Source organism: Eumetopias jubatus, unplaced genomic scaffold (genome assembly GCF_037043125.1).
Source record: "Eumetopias jubatus isolate StellerSeaLion01/CBP00866 unplaced genomic scaffold, mEumJub1_p1.0 scaffold_11, whole genome shotgun sequence".
Taxonomy (NCBI): domain Eukaryota; kingdom Metazoa; phylum Chordata; class Mammalia; order Carnivora; family Otariidae; genus Eumetopias; species Eumetopias jubatus.
Genome location: NW_028274817.1, coordinates 57,312,060 through 57,328,217, shown reverse-complemented (window position 1 = coordinate 57,328,217; position 16,158 = coordinate 57,312,060). Strand labels below are relative to the sequence as shown.

Here is a 16,158-nt window from a genome sequence, read left to right as displayed (position 1 = left end):
AAAAGATTGCTTTCACCATTTGAGGTCTTTTGTGGTTATATACAAATTTTGGGATATTTTTTCCTAGTGCTGTGAAAATTGTTCTTGGCATTTTGATAGGGATTGCATTAAATCTGTGGATTGCTTTGTGTAGGATGGACATTTTAGCAATGTTTGTTCTTCTAGTCTCTGAGGATGGAATGTCTTTCCATTTCTTTGTGTCATCTTCACTTTCTTTCATCAGTGATTTATAGGTTTTGTAGTACCAGTATTTCACCTTCCTGGTTAAGTTTATTCCTAGGTATTTTATTATATTTAGTCCAGTTGTCACTGGGATTGTTTCCTTAATTTCTCTTTCTGCTACTTCATTATTAGTGTGTAGAAATGCAATGAATTTCTGTATATTACTTTCATATCCTGTGACTTTGCTGAATTATCAGTTCTAGTAGTTATTTGATGGTTCTTTAGGTGTTTCTATATATAATACTGTCATCTGCCAAGAGTGAAAGTTGTATTTCTTCCTTATCAATTTGGATGCCTTTTCTATCTTTTTCTTGCCTGATTACTGTGACTAGGACTTCTGGTACCACGTTGATTAAAAAATGGTGGGTGTGAACATCCTTGTCTTGTTCCTAATCTTAGAGGATAAGCTCTCAGATTTTCACCATTGAATATGATGTTAGCTGTGGGTTTTTCATAAGTGGCCTTTATTATGTTGAGGTATATTCTCACTAGACCTATTTCATGGAGAGTTTTTATCATGAATGGATGTTTTACTTTATCAAATGCTTTTTATACCTGTATTGATATTATCATGTGGTTTTTATACTTTCACATGTTAATGTGATGCATTACATTGATTGATTTGTGCTTACTGAACCACTTTTGCATCCCTGGAATCAATCCCACTTGATCATGGTGAGTGATTTTTTTTCACGCATTGTTGGATTCAGTTTGCTAACATTTTGCATCTATGTTTATCAGAGATATTGGCCTGTAGGGGGGTGTGTGTGTGTGTGGTGTCTACCTAGTTTTGGTATCAAAAGTAATGCTGCCCTTGTAGAATGAATTTGGAAGCTTTCCTTCCTTTTCTATTTTTTGGAATAGTTTGAGAAGAATAGATATTAACTCTTTTTTAAATGTTTTGTTAGATTCATGTGTGAGTTGATTGGGTCCCGGGCTTTTTTATTGCCAGATTTTTGATTACTGATTCAATTTCATTGTAATGGTTCTGTTTCAATGTTCTATTTCTTCCTCATTCAGTTTTGTGAAGTTACATGTTTCTAGGAATTTATCCATTTCGTCTAGGTTGTTCAAATTGATGGTATATAAATTTCTATAATATTCTATAATATTCTCTAATAATCTTCTGTATTTTGGTAGTGTTGGTTATTTCTCATTTCATTTCTGATTTTATTTCCTTGAGTCCTCTCTTGTTTTTTTCTTGATAAGTCTTGCTAAAGGTTTACCAATTTTGTTTACCTTTTCAAAGAAGCAGGACCCTGGTTTCATTGATCGGTTGTGGGTTTTTTGTTGTTATTTAGTTTCTATTTCATTTATTTCTCCTCTGATCTTTATTATTATTATGTTTTCTTTTTTTAATTTTATTTTATTTTGTTATGTTAATCACCATACATTACATCATTAGTTTTTGATGTAGTGTTCCATGATTCATTGTTTGCATATAACACCCAGTGCTCCACACAGAACGTGCCCTCTTTAATACCCATCACCAGGCTAGCCCATCCCCCCACCCCCCTCACCTCTAGAACCCTCAGTTTGTTTCTCAGAGTCCATAGTCACTCATGGTGCATCTCCCCCTGTGATTTCCCCCCCTTCATTTTTCCCTTCCTACTATCTTCTTCTTCTTTTTTTTTTTAACATATAATGTATTATTTGCTGGCTTTGGTATTTATTTGTTCTTCTTTTTCTACCTCTTTTAGGTAAAAGGTTTGGGATTTTTCGTTTTTTGAGGTAGGCCTGTATTGCTATAAAGGCCTGTTAGAATGGCTTTTTCTGCGTGATAAAGTTTTTGGATCATTGTGTTTTCATTTACATTTACCTCCATGTATTTTTTTATTTCCTCCTTGATTTCTTGGTTGACACATTCATTGTTTAGTAGCAAGTTACTTAGTCTCCATGTATTTGTATTCTTTCCAGTTTTTTTCTTGTGATTGATTCTAGTTTCCTATCATTGTGCTTGGAAAAGATGGATGATGTAATTTCACTTCTTTTTTAATTTATTGAGACTTTGTTTTGTGGACTAAATGTGACCTATTCTAGAGAATGATCCATGTATACTTGAAAAGGATGAGTACTCCACTATTTTTGGATGGAATATTCTGACTGTATCTGTTAAGTCCATCTGGTCCAATGTGTCATTCAAAGCCACTGTTGCCTTGTTGATTCTCTGACTGAATGATCTATCCACTGATGTAAGTGGGGTGTTAAAGTTCCCTACTGTTATTATATTACTGTTAGTTTCTTCCTTTACGTCTGTTAATACTGCTTTTTGTATGTAGGTGCTCCCATGTTGGATACATAAATATTTATGATTATATCCTCTTATTGGATTGTCTTCTTTGTCATTATGTAGTGTCCTTTTTTGTCTCGTCTTTGTTTTTATTTATTTAGATTCAGTTAGCCAACATGTAGTACATCACTAGTTTCAGATGTAGTGTTCAGTAATTCATCTGTTTCCCATAACACCCAGTGCTCCTCAAATCATGTTACCCTCCTTAATGCCCATCACCCAATTACCCCATCCACCCACCCACCTCCTCTCTAGCAATCCTCAGTTGTGTTTCCTGTAGTTAAGAGTTTCTCATGGTTTTTCTCCCTCTCTGATGAGTTCCCATTCAGTTTTTCCTCCTTTCCCCTATGGTCCTTTGTACCTTTTTGTATATTCCACATATGCGTGAAACCATATGATAATTGTCTTTCTCTGATTGGCTTATTTTGCTCAGCATAAGACCCTCCAGTTCCATCCACATCGTTGTAAATGGTAAGTGTTTATCCTTTCTGATGGATGAGTAATATACCATTGTGTGTGTATATATATATATATATATATATACATATATATATATACATATATATATACCACATCTTCATTATCCATTCACATGTTGGTGGACATCTTGGCTCTTTCCACCGTTTGGCTATTGAGGACATTGCTGCTATGAACATTGGGGTGCAGGTGCCCATTCAGATACCTACATTTGTATCTTTGGGGTAAATACCTACTAGTACAATTACTGGGTGTAGGAGAGCTCTATTTTTAATTTCTTGGGAAAGTTTCATATTGTTTTCCAGAGTGGCTGTACCAGCTTGCATTCCCACCAACAGTGTAAGAGGGTTCCCCTTTCTCCACATCCTCACCAGCATTTGTTGTTTCCTGAGTTGTTCATTTTAGCCATTTCTGACTGGTGTGAGGTTGTATCTCATTGTGGTTTTGATTTGTATTTCCCTGATGCCAAGGGATATGGAGCATTTTTTCGTGTGTCTTTTGGCCATTTGTATGTCTTCTTTGGAGAAATGACAGTCCGTGTCTTCTACTCATTTCTTGATTGGATTATTTGTTTTTTGGATGTTGAGATTGATAAATTGCTTATAGATCTTTGATACCAGCCCTTTATGTGATGTGTCATTTGCAAATATCTCCTCCCATTCTGTAGGTTGCATTTTAGTTTGGTTCACTGCTTCCTTTGCTGTGCAGACGCCTTTTATCTTGATGAAGTCCCAGTAGTTCATTTTTGCTTTGGTTTCCCTTGTCTTTGGAGACATGTATTGCAAGAATTTGCTGCGGCCGAGGTCAAAGAGGTTGCTGCCTGTGTTCTCTAGATTTTGATTGATTCCTGTCTCACATTTAGGTCTATCATCCATTTTTGAGGCTAGGACTTCTAGTACTATGTTGAATAGCAGTGGTGATAGGGGACATCCCTGCCGTGTTCCTGACCTCAGGGGAAAAGCTCTCACTTTTTCCCCATTGACTATGGTATTCGCTGTGGGCTTTTCATGATATTGAGATATGTTCCCTTTATCCCTACACTGTGGAGAGTTTTAATCAAGAAAGGATGCTGGATTTATCACATGCTATTTCTGCATCAGTTGAAAGGATCATATGGTTCTCTTACTTTCTTTTATTAATGTGATCTATCACATTGATTGATTTGTGAATGTTGAACCACCCCTGTATCCCAGGGATAAATTCCACCTGGTCTTGGTGAATAATCCTTTTAATGTACTTTTGGATCCTATTGGCTGTTTTTTTGCTGGGTATTTTGGCATCCATGTTCATCAGGGATAATGGTCTGTAATTCTTTTTCATGGGGTTTTTGTCTGGTTTGGGGATCAAGTTAATGCTGGCTTCAGAGAATGAGTTTGGAAATTTTCCTTCCATTTCTGTGTTTTGAAACAGCATCAAAAGAATAGGTATTAATTCTCCTTTAAATTTTTGGTAGGATTCTCCTGGGAAGCCATCTGGCCCTGAACTCTTGTTTGTTGGGAGATTTTTTTTTTAAGGACTTAATTTTTTTATTTGAGAGAGAGAGACACAGCGAGAGAGGGAACACAAACAGGGGGAGTGGGAGAGGGAGAGGCAGGCTTTCCGTGGAGCAGGGAGCCTGATGTGGGGCTCGATCCCAGGACCCTGGAGTCATGACCTGAGCTGAAGGCAGATGCCTAACGACTGAGCCACCCAGGCGCCCCTGTTGGGAAATTTTTGATTATTATTTCAATTTCCTTGATGGTTATTGGTCTGTTCAGATTTTCTGTTTCTTCCTCTTTCAGTTGTGGTAGTTTATAAGTTTCTAGGAATGCATCCATTTCTTCCAGATTGCCTAATTTGTTGGCATATAGTTGCTCATAATATGTTCTGAAATTTTTTTTTATATTTTCTTGGTGTTGATCGTGATCTCTCCTTTCATTCATGATTTTATTAATTTGGGTCCTTTCTCTTTTCTTTTTGATATATCTCGCTAGGGATTTATTGATCTTATTAATTCTTTCAAAGAACCAACTTCTAGTTTCATTGATCTGTTCTACTGTTCTCTCAGGTTCTATTTCATTGATTTCTGCTCTAATCCTGATTATTTCTCTTCTGCTTGGTTTAGGGTTATTTGCTCTTCTTTTTCCAGCTCCTTTAGGTGTAAGCTTAGCTTCTGTGTTTGAGACTTTTCTAATTTTTTGAGAAAGGTTTGTGTTGCTATGAACTTCCGTCTTACAACCAGCTTTGCTGTATCCCAAAGGTTTTGAACAGTTGTATTTTCATTTTCATTTGTTTCCATGAATTTTTTTAAAATTCTTCTTTAATTTCTTGGTTGACCCATTCATTCTTCAGGAGGATGCTCTTTATCCTCCAAGTGTTTGAGTTCCTTCCAAATTTCCTCTTGTGATTGAGTTCAAGATTCAAAGCATTGTGGTCTGAAAGTATGCATGGAATAATCCCAATCTTTTGGTACCATTTGAGACCTGTTTTGTGACCCAGTATGTGATCTATTCTGGAGAATGTTCCATGTGCACTCAAGAAGAAGAATGTGTATTCTGTTGCTTTAGGATAGAATGCTCTGTATATATCTGTGAAGTTCATCCGGTCCAATGTGTCATTCAAAGCCCTTGTTTCCTTGTTGATCTTCTGCTTAGATGATCTGTCCATTGTTATGAGTGGGGTGTTGAAGTCTACTATTAATTTATTCTTATCATTATGTTTCTTTACGTTGGTTATTAACTGGCTGATATAATTGGCTGCTCCCATGTTAGGAGCATGAATATTTACAATTGTTAGATCTTCTTGTTGGATAGACCCTTTAAGTATGATATAATATCTCTCTTCATCCCTTACTACAATCTTTGGTTTAAAATCTAATTTGTCTGATATGAGGATTACTACTCCAGCTTTCTTTTCATGTCCATTGGCATGATAAATGGTTCTTCACCCACTCACTTTCAATCTGGAGGTGTTTTTATGTCTACAATGAGTCTCTTGTATACAGCATATTGATGGGTCATGCTTTTTCATCCAGTCTGATACTCTGTCTTTTGATTGGGGCATTTAGTCCATTTATATTCAGAGTAACTATTCACAGATATGAATTTACTGCCATTGTATTACATGTAACATCCCTGTTTCTGTAGATTGTTTCTTTCTGGTCTATGTTACTTTCGGCTCTCTCTTCACTTACAGGATTCCCTTTAATATTTCCTGGAAGGCTGGTTTAGCAATTACAGATACTTTCAGTTTCTCTTTGTCCTGGAAGCCCTTTATCTCTCCTTACATTCTGAATGACAACCTTGCTGGATAAAGTACTTTTGGCTGCATGTTCTTCTCATTTAGTACCCTGACTATATCATTCCAGCCCTTTCTGGCCTGTCAGGTCCCTGTGGATAGGACTGCTGCCAGCCTGATGTTTTTTTATCATTGTAGGTTAAGAAGTTCTTTTCTTGACCTGCTTTCAGGATTTTCTCTTTATCTCTGAAATTTGTAAGCTTCACTATGATATGTCAGTGTGTTTATCTTTATTGCTTTTGTGGGGTGTTCTCTCTACCTCCTGGACTTAAATGCCTGATTTGTTCCCCAGATTAGGGAAGTTCTCAGCTATGATTTGCTCAAATATACCTTCTGTCCTCTCTCTCTCTTTCTTCTTCCTCTGGGACCCCAATAATTCTAATATTGTTTCGCTCTACAGTATCACTGATTTCTTGAAGCCTCCCCTCATAGTCCATTAGTTGTTTTTCTCTCTTTTCCTCAGCTTCCTCCCTTTCCATCAATTTGTTTTCTGTGTCACTCTCTTCTGCCTCATTTACCTTAGCTGTTAGAGCATCCAATTTAGACTGCTTCTCAGTTAAAGCATTTTTAATTTAGGTCTGATCAGATTTTATTTCTGCACTAAAATATTCTCTAGTGTCTTTTATGCTTTTTTCAAATTCAGTTAGAAACTTTATCATTGTTATCCTGAATTTCAGCTCTGAAATTTTATTTACATCCATATTGATTAGAGCTGTTGCAGAGAGTATTCCCTCTGGTTCTTTCTTTTGTTGTGAATTCCTCCTTCTAGTCATTTTGCCCAGAGAAGAATTGATGAATGAGAGAGCAAAATAAAAAATATCAATCACAGTCTAAGCAAAGTACACACTAGACAGATCCTAGGAGGTTAGAAATAGAAAAAAAAGGAGGGGGGAGAGAATATAATCTCTCAGGTGGTCAAAACATGGTGATCCATTTGGTCCTAGGTGTATTTGGTCTGTTAGAAAACACCAAATCCCAGAATTGTAAAGAAAGTGAAACTTGGATATATATGAAAATAAAATTGAATACAGTGAAAGGAAGGCAAAAATGAAGAATCTATTTCTAAAATATGTAAAAGTGAAAGTTAAAAAAAATACCTAAAAGCAAAGAGTTGATAAAATAAGAAGCTAGTTGAAAAGGAAAAAAAGTGGCAAAGGTAAATTTTAACTGAAAGAATCATGAGAAAAAAATCTCTACTTCTATATACTATTTTCCCTTAGCGCTGGAGTTTTGCAGTTCTGTGTGCTTGGTGAACTTGGTATTCTGCTAATGTTCTAGCTGATCCTCTGGGGGAGGGGCCGCTGTGATGATTCTCTGGTGTCTTTGCCTGGGTGTAGTTGTGCCACTCCTTGCTGGCAGGCCTGGATCAGTGTAACTTGCTCCGTGTTGCTTTATGTGGCCTTTGTTCCCTGAAGGCTTTCTGGGTTGCTTTATAAGATGAAAATCAAAACTGGCAAGCACTCTAATCTCCAGCCCTGGAGATAAAAGATTGTGGCCCACCCTCTTCAGTAAATGCTCAGGGAAAAGCAATGTTCACTTTTGTGTGTGCCGAACTCTGCAGATGCCTGCAGTGTGCAGCCGTGCCAATGCTCCCCTGAGAGGGACAAGTGTCACCGCGGTCCTGTTGCTTACAGGGCCCCCACATGGAGAGTGGTTGAACAATCTTGCCACAGTTCACAGTTTATGATAAACCTAGTTGAGAGCCCACTCCCAGGCTCCCTGGCCATAGCCAGTTTCCCCACTCCAGTGCTTGGGAACTCTCCTGGCTCACGCACCCCCGTTCTTTCTGTGACCCCAGGAATCATGAGACCACACTGTTCCACCTAGGATTCTTCCCTGCTTTGCCATTTGAGCACCTTTCAGGCAGGGATGTCTCTCACTGGTGCAGACTTCTAAAGGTTCTGATTTTGTGCTCCGGGCCTATATCACTTTATGGTACCTGGTTTATGGTGGCTCCCTGTCCCCGCCATTTGTCTTCCACTACATATTCTCTCGGATTCACTTCTCTGCACCTCCTACCTTGCAAAAAGTGTTACTGTTCCATATGCTATCTACAAGAGACTCATTTTAGACCTAAAGACACTTCCAGACTGAAAGTGAGGGGGTGGAGAACATTTAACACGCTGGTGGACCACAAAAGAAAGCTAGGGTAGCTATCCTCATATCAGACAAATTAGATTTTAAACCAAAGACTGTAGTAAGGGATGAAGAGGGACACTATATCGTACTTAAAGGGTCTATCCAACAAGAAGATCTAAGAATTCTAAGTATTTATACCCCCAACTTGGGAGCAGCCAATTATATCAACAAATTAATAACCAAATTAAAGAATCACATTGATAATACATTAAGAGTTGGGGACTTCAACACCCACCCACAGCAGTGCAGAAGATCAACAAGGAAACAAGGGTTTTTGAATGACACACTGGACCAGATGGACTTCACAGATATATACAGAGCATTCCATCCTAAAGCAACAGAATACACACACATTCTTCTTGAGTGCACATGGAACAACTTCCAGAATAGATCACATATTAGGTCACAAAACAGGTTTCAACCAATACCAAAAGATTGGGATTATCCCGTGCATATTTTCAGAGCACAACTTTGACCCTTGAACTCAATCACAAGAGGAAATTTGGAAGGAACTCAAACACTTGAGGGCCACAGAACATCCTCCTGAAGAAGGAATGGGTCAACCAGGAAAGTAAAAAGAATTTTAAAAATTCATGGAAACAAACAATAAAAAAAAAATTCATGGAAACAAGTGAAAATGAAAAGAACTATTCAAAACCTTTGGGATAGAGCAAAGCTGGTTTTAAGAGCAAAGTACATAGCAATACAAGCCTTCCTCAAAAAATTAGAAAAGTCTCAAATACACAGGCTAAACTGGGAGCTGGAAAAAGAAGAGCAAATAACCGTAAACCAAGCAGGAGAAGAGAAATCATCAAGATTAGAGCAGAAATCAATAAGATAGATATCAGAAGAACAATAAAACAGATCAATGAAACAAGGAGCTTGTTTGTTGAAAGAATAAGATCGATAAACTCCTAGACAGACTTATCAAAACGAAAAGAGAAAGGACCCAAATTAATAAAATCATGAATGAAGTAGGAGAGATCACGATCAACACCAAGAAAATACCAAAAAAATTCAGAAAATAATGTGAGGAACTATATGCCAATAAATTAGGCAGTCTGGAAGAAACGTATGCATTCCTGGAAATTAATAAAGTACCACAACTAAAAGGGGAAGAAAGAGGTAACCTCAGCAGACCTATAACCAGCAAGGAAATTGAAGTAGTAATAGAAAATCTCCCAACAAACACGACTCCAAGACCAGATGCGTTCCCGGGGGAATTCTACCGAACATTTAAGTTAGAACTAATACCTAGTCTTCCGAAGCACTTTCAAAAAAATAGATATGGAAGGAAAACTTCCAAACTCGTTCTACAAGGCCAGCATTACTTTAATCCCTAAGCCAGGCAAAGACCCCATCAAAATGGGAATTACAGACCAATATCCCTGATGAACATGGATGCCAAAATTCTCACCAAGATACTAGCCAATAGGATCCAATAGTACACTAAAAGGATTATTCACCAACACCAAGTGGGATTTATTCCGGGAATGCAGGGGTGGTTCAAGATTCACAGATCAATCAACGTGATAGGTCACATCAATAAAAGAAAGAACAATAACCATACGATCCTCTCAATTGATGCAGAAAATGCATTTAACAAAATCCAGCATTCTTGACTGAAACTCTCCACAGTGTAGGAATAGAGGGAAAATACCTCAACATCATAAAAGCCATCTACAAGAAGCCCAGAGCAAATATCATTCTCAATGAGGAAACACTGAGAGCTTTTACCCTGTGGTCAGGAACACGATAGGAATGTCCAGTCTCACCACTATTGTTCATCGTAGTACTAAATGTCCTAGCCTCTGGAATCAGAGACCAAAAAGAAATAAAATGCATTCAAATCGGCAAAGAAGTCAAAATCACTCTTCACAGATGACATGATACTTTATGTGGAAAACCCAAAAGACTCCACCCCATAATTGCTGGAACTCATACAGGAATTCAGCAATGTGGCAGGATATAAAATGAATGCAAAGAAACAGTTGCTTTTCTATACACTAACAATGAGACAGAAGAAATAGAAATTACGGAATCGATCCCATTTATAATTGCAGTAAAACTATGAGTTATGTAGGAATAAGTCTAACCAAAGAGATAAAAGATCTGTACTCCAAAAACTACAGAACATTTATTAAAGAAATTGAGGAAGACACAAAGAAATGGAAAAATACTCCATGTTCATAGATTGGAGGGATAAATATTGTTAAAAGGTCTAGGCTACCTAGAACAATCTATATATTCAGTGCAATCCCTATGAAAATACCATCGACATTTTTCAGAGCTGGAACAGACAATCCTAGAACTTGTATGAAACCAGAAAAGACCCTGCATAGCCAAGGGAATGTTGAAAAAGAAAACCAAAGCTGGGGGTGGCATCACAATGCCTGACTTCAAGCTATATTACAAAGCTGTAATCATCAAGACAGTATGGTACTGGCACAAAAACAGACATATAGATCAATGGAACAGAATAGAGATCCCAGAAATGGACTCTAAACTCTGTGGTCACCTAATCTTCAACAAAGCAGGAAAGAATAGCCAATGGAAAAAGGACAGTCTCTTCAATAAATGATCCTGGAAAATTGGACAGCCACATGTAGAAGAATGAATGTGGACCATTTTCTTACCCCATACACAAAGATAAACTCAATATGTTTGAATGACCTAAATGCGAAAAAGGAATCCATCAAAATCCTAGAGGAAATCACAGGCAGCAATCTCTGACCTCAGCCACAGCTACTTCATTCTAGGCATGTCTCGAAAGGAAGGAAGCAAAAGCAAAAATGAAATATTGGGACTTCATCAAGATAAAAGGTTTCTGCACAGCAAAGGAAGTAACAAAACTAAAAGGCAGCCTACAGAAGTGGAGAAGATATTTCAAATGACATATTACATAAATGGTTAGTATCCAAGATAGATAAAGAACTTATCAGACTCAACACCTGAAAAACAAATAATCTAGTCAAGAAATGGGCAGAATACATGAACAGACATTTCTCCAAATTAGGAGAGATGGGGAGAAGATATTTGTAAATGACATATCAGATCAAGGGCTAGTATCCAAAATCTATAAAGAACCTAACAAACTCAATATCCAAGGAACAAATAATCCAATCAAGAAATGGGCAGAAGCTATGAACAGACATTTCTCCAAAGAAGACATCCAAATGTCCAGCAGACAGATGAAAAAATGCCTCACATCCCTTGACATCAGGGAAATACAAATCAAAACCACAATGAGATACCACCTCACACCACTCAGAATGGCTAAAATAAACAACTCAGGAAACAACATATGTTGGTGAGGATGTGGAGAAAGGGGAACCCTCTTACACTGTTGGTAAGAATGCAAGCTCATACCCCCACTCTGGAAAATGGTCTGAAGGTTCCTCAAGAAGTTAAAAATAGAGCTACCCTGTGTCCCAGCAATTGCACTACTAGGTATTTACCTCAAAGATACAAATGTAGTGAATCGAAGGGGTACTTCCTCCCCAATGTTTATAGCAGCATTTTCCACAATAGTCAAAGTGTGGAAAGAGCCGAGATGTCCATGGACAGAGGAATGGATTAAGAAGATGTGATATATGTATACACACACACACACACACACACACACACACACACACACACACACACACACGAATATTACTCAGCCATCAGAACAGATGAATACTTACAATTTACATTAACATGGATGCAACTGGAGGGTATTATGCTGAGCAATATAAGTCAATCAGAGAAAGACAATTATCATATGGTTTCACTTATATGTAGAAATAAGAAATGGGGCAGTGGACCGTAGGGGAAGGGAGGGAAAATAGAATGGGAAGTCCTCAGAGAGGGAGAAAAACCATTAGAGACTCTTAGGTATAGGAAAGAAACTGAGGATTGCTGGAGGGGAGGTAGTTGGGGGCACGGGGTAGTTAGGTGATGGGCATTAGAGGGCATGTGATGTGATGAGCACTGGGTGTTATATGCAACTGATAAATTATTGAACACTACATGTGAAAAAGAAACAAAAAACAAAAGGAGGGGCACCTGGATGGCTCAGTCAGTTGAGTGTCTGACTCTTGGTTTTAGCTCAGGTCATGATCTCATGGGTCCCGAGATCGAGCCCTGCATTGGGCTCCACACTCAGTGGGTAGTTTGCTTCTCTCCATCTTCCTTTACCTCTTTCTCTGCTCGTGTGCTCTTTCTCTCTCTGTCTCTGAAATAAATAAATCTTTTTTAAAACTCTAAAAATATGGGGTTTGAAGAGCTTCCACATTGAACACATGGATATGTGGGGAGGATGGTGCACCTGGAGAGGGCATGGAAGCTACATTCCCTTTCCCCACACCTTTACCTATGCACCTCTTCTATTTGGCTGTTTCTAAGTTACTTCCTTAATAATAAACCAGTGATCTAGTAAATAAGTAAGTATGATCAAGTAAGTAAATAAACTGCCTAGTGAGGGTTATTTGGCTGCAGAATGTCTTGGGTTTTATCTGTCTGAATGTGTCCTTGCTACCCCCTCATTTTTGAAACAAAGGTATTTTATTGAGTATATAATTCCCTGTTGCATTACTCTCTTTTGGCACATTGAAGATATTATCTTGTGCATTGTTGTTATTGAGAAGTCAAAGTTTTATCTAACATTTATTCCTTTGAAGGTAATCTAGTCTCTGCCTTTTTTAAAAGATTCTTTCTTTGTCATTGGCATTATGGAGTTTTACTATTATATATCCAGTTGTGGATTATTTTTTTGGTTATCCTACTTAGGATATGTTGGATTTCTGAATCTCTGAATTGTTTAGTTTAGTCCTGGAAAAATCTTGGCCATTATGTTTAAATATTATCTCTGCCCCTCTCTTTTCATTCTGTCTTACATATCTGTTTCATTTTTTTTTATTTCTTTGCATAGTTTCTTCAGATTTACCAATTCACTAAATCTCTCAATAACTGTATCCAGTCTATCAATTGAGTTCTTTTCTATTAACTTTTTAATTTTATTCCAGTATAGTTAACATATGCTGTTATATTCATTTCAGGTATTCAATAATATACTTATTAAACAATTAAGCAATTCTCTACATTACTCAAGTGCTCATCATAAGTGTACTAGTTAATCCCAATCACCTGTTTTACCCATCTGTCCACCCACCTCCTATCTGGTAACCATCAGTTTGTTATCTATAGTTAAGAAACTTTTTTTTGTCATTTGTTTTCCTTTGCTCATTCCTTCTGTTTCTTTTATTCCACATATGAGTGAAATCATGTTATTTGTCTTTCTCTGACCAACTTATTTCACTTAGCTGTATACCCTCTAGCTCCATCCATATCCTTGCAAATGGCAAGATTTCATTGTTTTTATGACTAAATAATATTCCGTTGTGTGTGTGTGTGTGTATCACATCTTTATCCATTCATCTGTCCATGGACATATGGGCTACTTCTGTAATGTGGCTGTTGTAAATAATGCTACAATAAACATAGGGGTGTATGTATCTCCTTGAGTTAGTGTTTTTGTATTTTTTGGTTAAGTACCCAGTAATGTGATTACAGAATCATAGCATAGTATTATTTTTACCTTTTTGAGGGACCTCTAGACTATTTTTCACAGTGGCTCCACCAGTTTTCATTCCCACCAAACAGTTCACAAGAGTTCCTTCTTTTCCACATCCTCAACAACACTTGTCTTCTCTTACATTTTTTATTTTAGCCATTCTGACAGGGGTAAGTTGATATCTCATTGGGGTTTTGATATGCATTTCCCTGATGATGAGTGATATTGAGCCTCTTTTTATATGTCTGTTGGCCATCTATATGTCTTTTTTGGAGAGATGTCTGTTCATGTCTTATGCCCATTTTTCAACTGGATTATTTGTTTTTTGGGTATTGATTTTTATAAGGTTTTTTATGTATTTTAGATACTAACACTTTATTAGATACATCATTTGCAAATATCTTCTCCCATTCAATATGTTGTTGTTTAGTTTTGTTGCTGGTTTCCTTTGTTGTGCAAAAGCTTTTTATTTTGATTAGTCCCAAAAGTTTATTTTTGCTTTTATTTCCCTTCCCTCAGGAAACATAGCTAGAAAGATGTTGTTACAGCTGATGTAAGAGAAATTACTGCCTCTGTTCTCCTCTAGGACTTTTATGGTTTCATATTTAGGTTTTGAATTCATTTTGAATTCATTTTTGTGTATGGTGTAAGAAAGTGGTCCAGTTTTATTCTTTTTCATGTTGCTGTCCAGTTTTCCCAACACCATCTGTTCAAGAGACTTGTCTTTTTCCCATTGCATATTCTTGCCTCTTTGGTTGGAAATTAATTGACTATATAATGTGGGCTTATTTCTGGATTTCCTGTCTGTTCCATTGATCTATGTGTCCAGTTTTCTGCCAGTACTACTCTGTTTTGATTACTATAGCTTTGTAGTATAACTTGAAAACTGGATTGTGATACCTCCAGTTTTATTTATCTTTATCAAGATTGCTTTTTCTATTTGGGGTCTTGTGTTTCTATACCAATTTTAGGATAATTAGTTCTAGTTTAGTAAAAAGAAATGCTGTTAGTATTTTGATAGGGATTACATTATATTTGTAGATTGCTTTGAGTAGCATAGACATTTTAACAATATTTGTTCTTTCAATCCATGAGCATGGAAAGCCTATTTCTTAATATCATCTTCAATTTCTTTCATTAGTGTTTTATAGTTTTCAGAGTACAGGTCTTTTACCTCTTTAGGTAAGTTTATTCCTCAGTATTTTATTATTTTTGGTATAATTGTAAATGTGATTGGTTCCGTAATTTTCTTTTCTGCTGCTTTATTATTAGTGTTTGGAAATGCAATAGATTTTTCTACATTGATTTTGTGTCCTGTGACTTTACTGAATTCGTGTATCAGTTCTAGTAGTTTTTGATGGAGTCTTTAGGGTTTTCTATATATTGTATGTCATCTTCAAATAATGAAAGCTTTACTTCTTCCTTACAGATTTGGATGCCTTTTATTTCTTTTTGGTATATGATTGCTGTGGTTGAGACATCCAGTAATACAGTGAAAAAAGTGGTGGGAGTGGACATCCTTGTCTTTTATTCCTGATCTTAGGATAAAAGTTCTCAATTTCCCCCCATTAAGTATGATGTTAGCTGTGGGTTTTTCATATAAAGCCTTTATTATGTTGAGGTATGTTCTCTCTACCCTGATTTGTTGAAGGTTTCTATCTTGAATGGATGTTGTATTTTGTCAACTGCTTTTTCTTTGTCTATTGAAGTGATTAACTGGTTTTTATCTTTTCTCTTTGATGATCATGTTGATTGATTTACAAATATTGAACCATCGCTGCATCCCAGGAATAAATCCCACTTGATATTGGTGAATGATTTTTATTAATAATATAGTTGGATTTGGTTTGCTTCTATTTTGTTGAGGACTTTTGCGTCTATGTCCATCAGAGATATTGGACTGTAGTTCTCTTTATTATAGTGTATTTATGTGGTTTTGGAATCAGGGTAATGCTGGCTTCATAGAATGAATTTTGACGTTTTGCTTCCTCTTCTACTTTTTGGAAAAGTTAGAGAAGAACAGGTATTAACTCTTTAAAATGTTTGGTAGAATTTTCCTGTGAAGCCGTCTGATCCTGGACTTTTGTTTGTTAGGCCTTTTTTTTTTTTTTTTGATGTTTATTTCATTGAGAGAGTTAGTGAGAGAGAGAGCATGAGCAGCGGGGAGAGGGAGAAGCCGGCTCCCTGTGTAGGACTCAAC

At 36.9% G+C, this 16,158-nt stretch overlaps 1 protein-coding gene across 2 annotated transcripts in view; it reads left to right on the top strand.

Moving 5' to 3' along the window:
* Positions 1–16,158, top strand: part of APOOL (apolipoprotein O like) — a 122,847-nt gene that overhangs the window by 51,455 nt on the left and 55,234 nt on the right. The gene's annotated exons all lie outside the window — the stretch shown is intronic.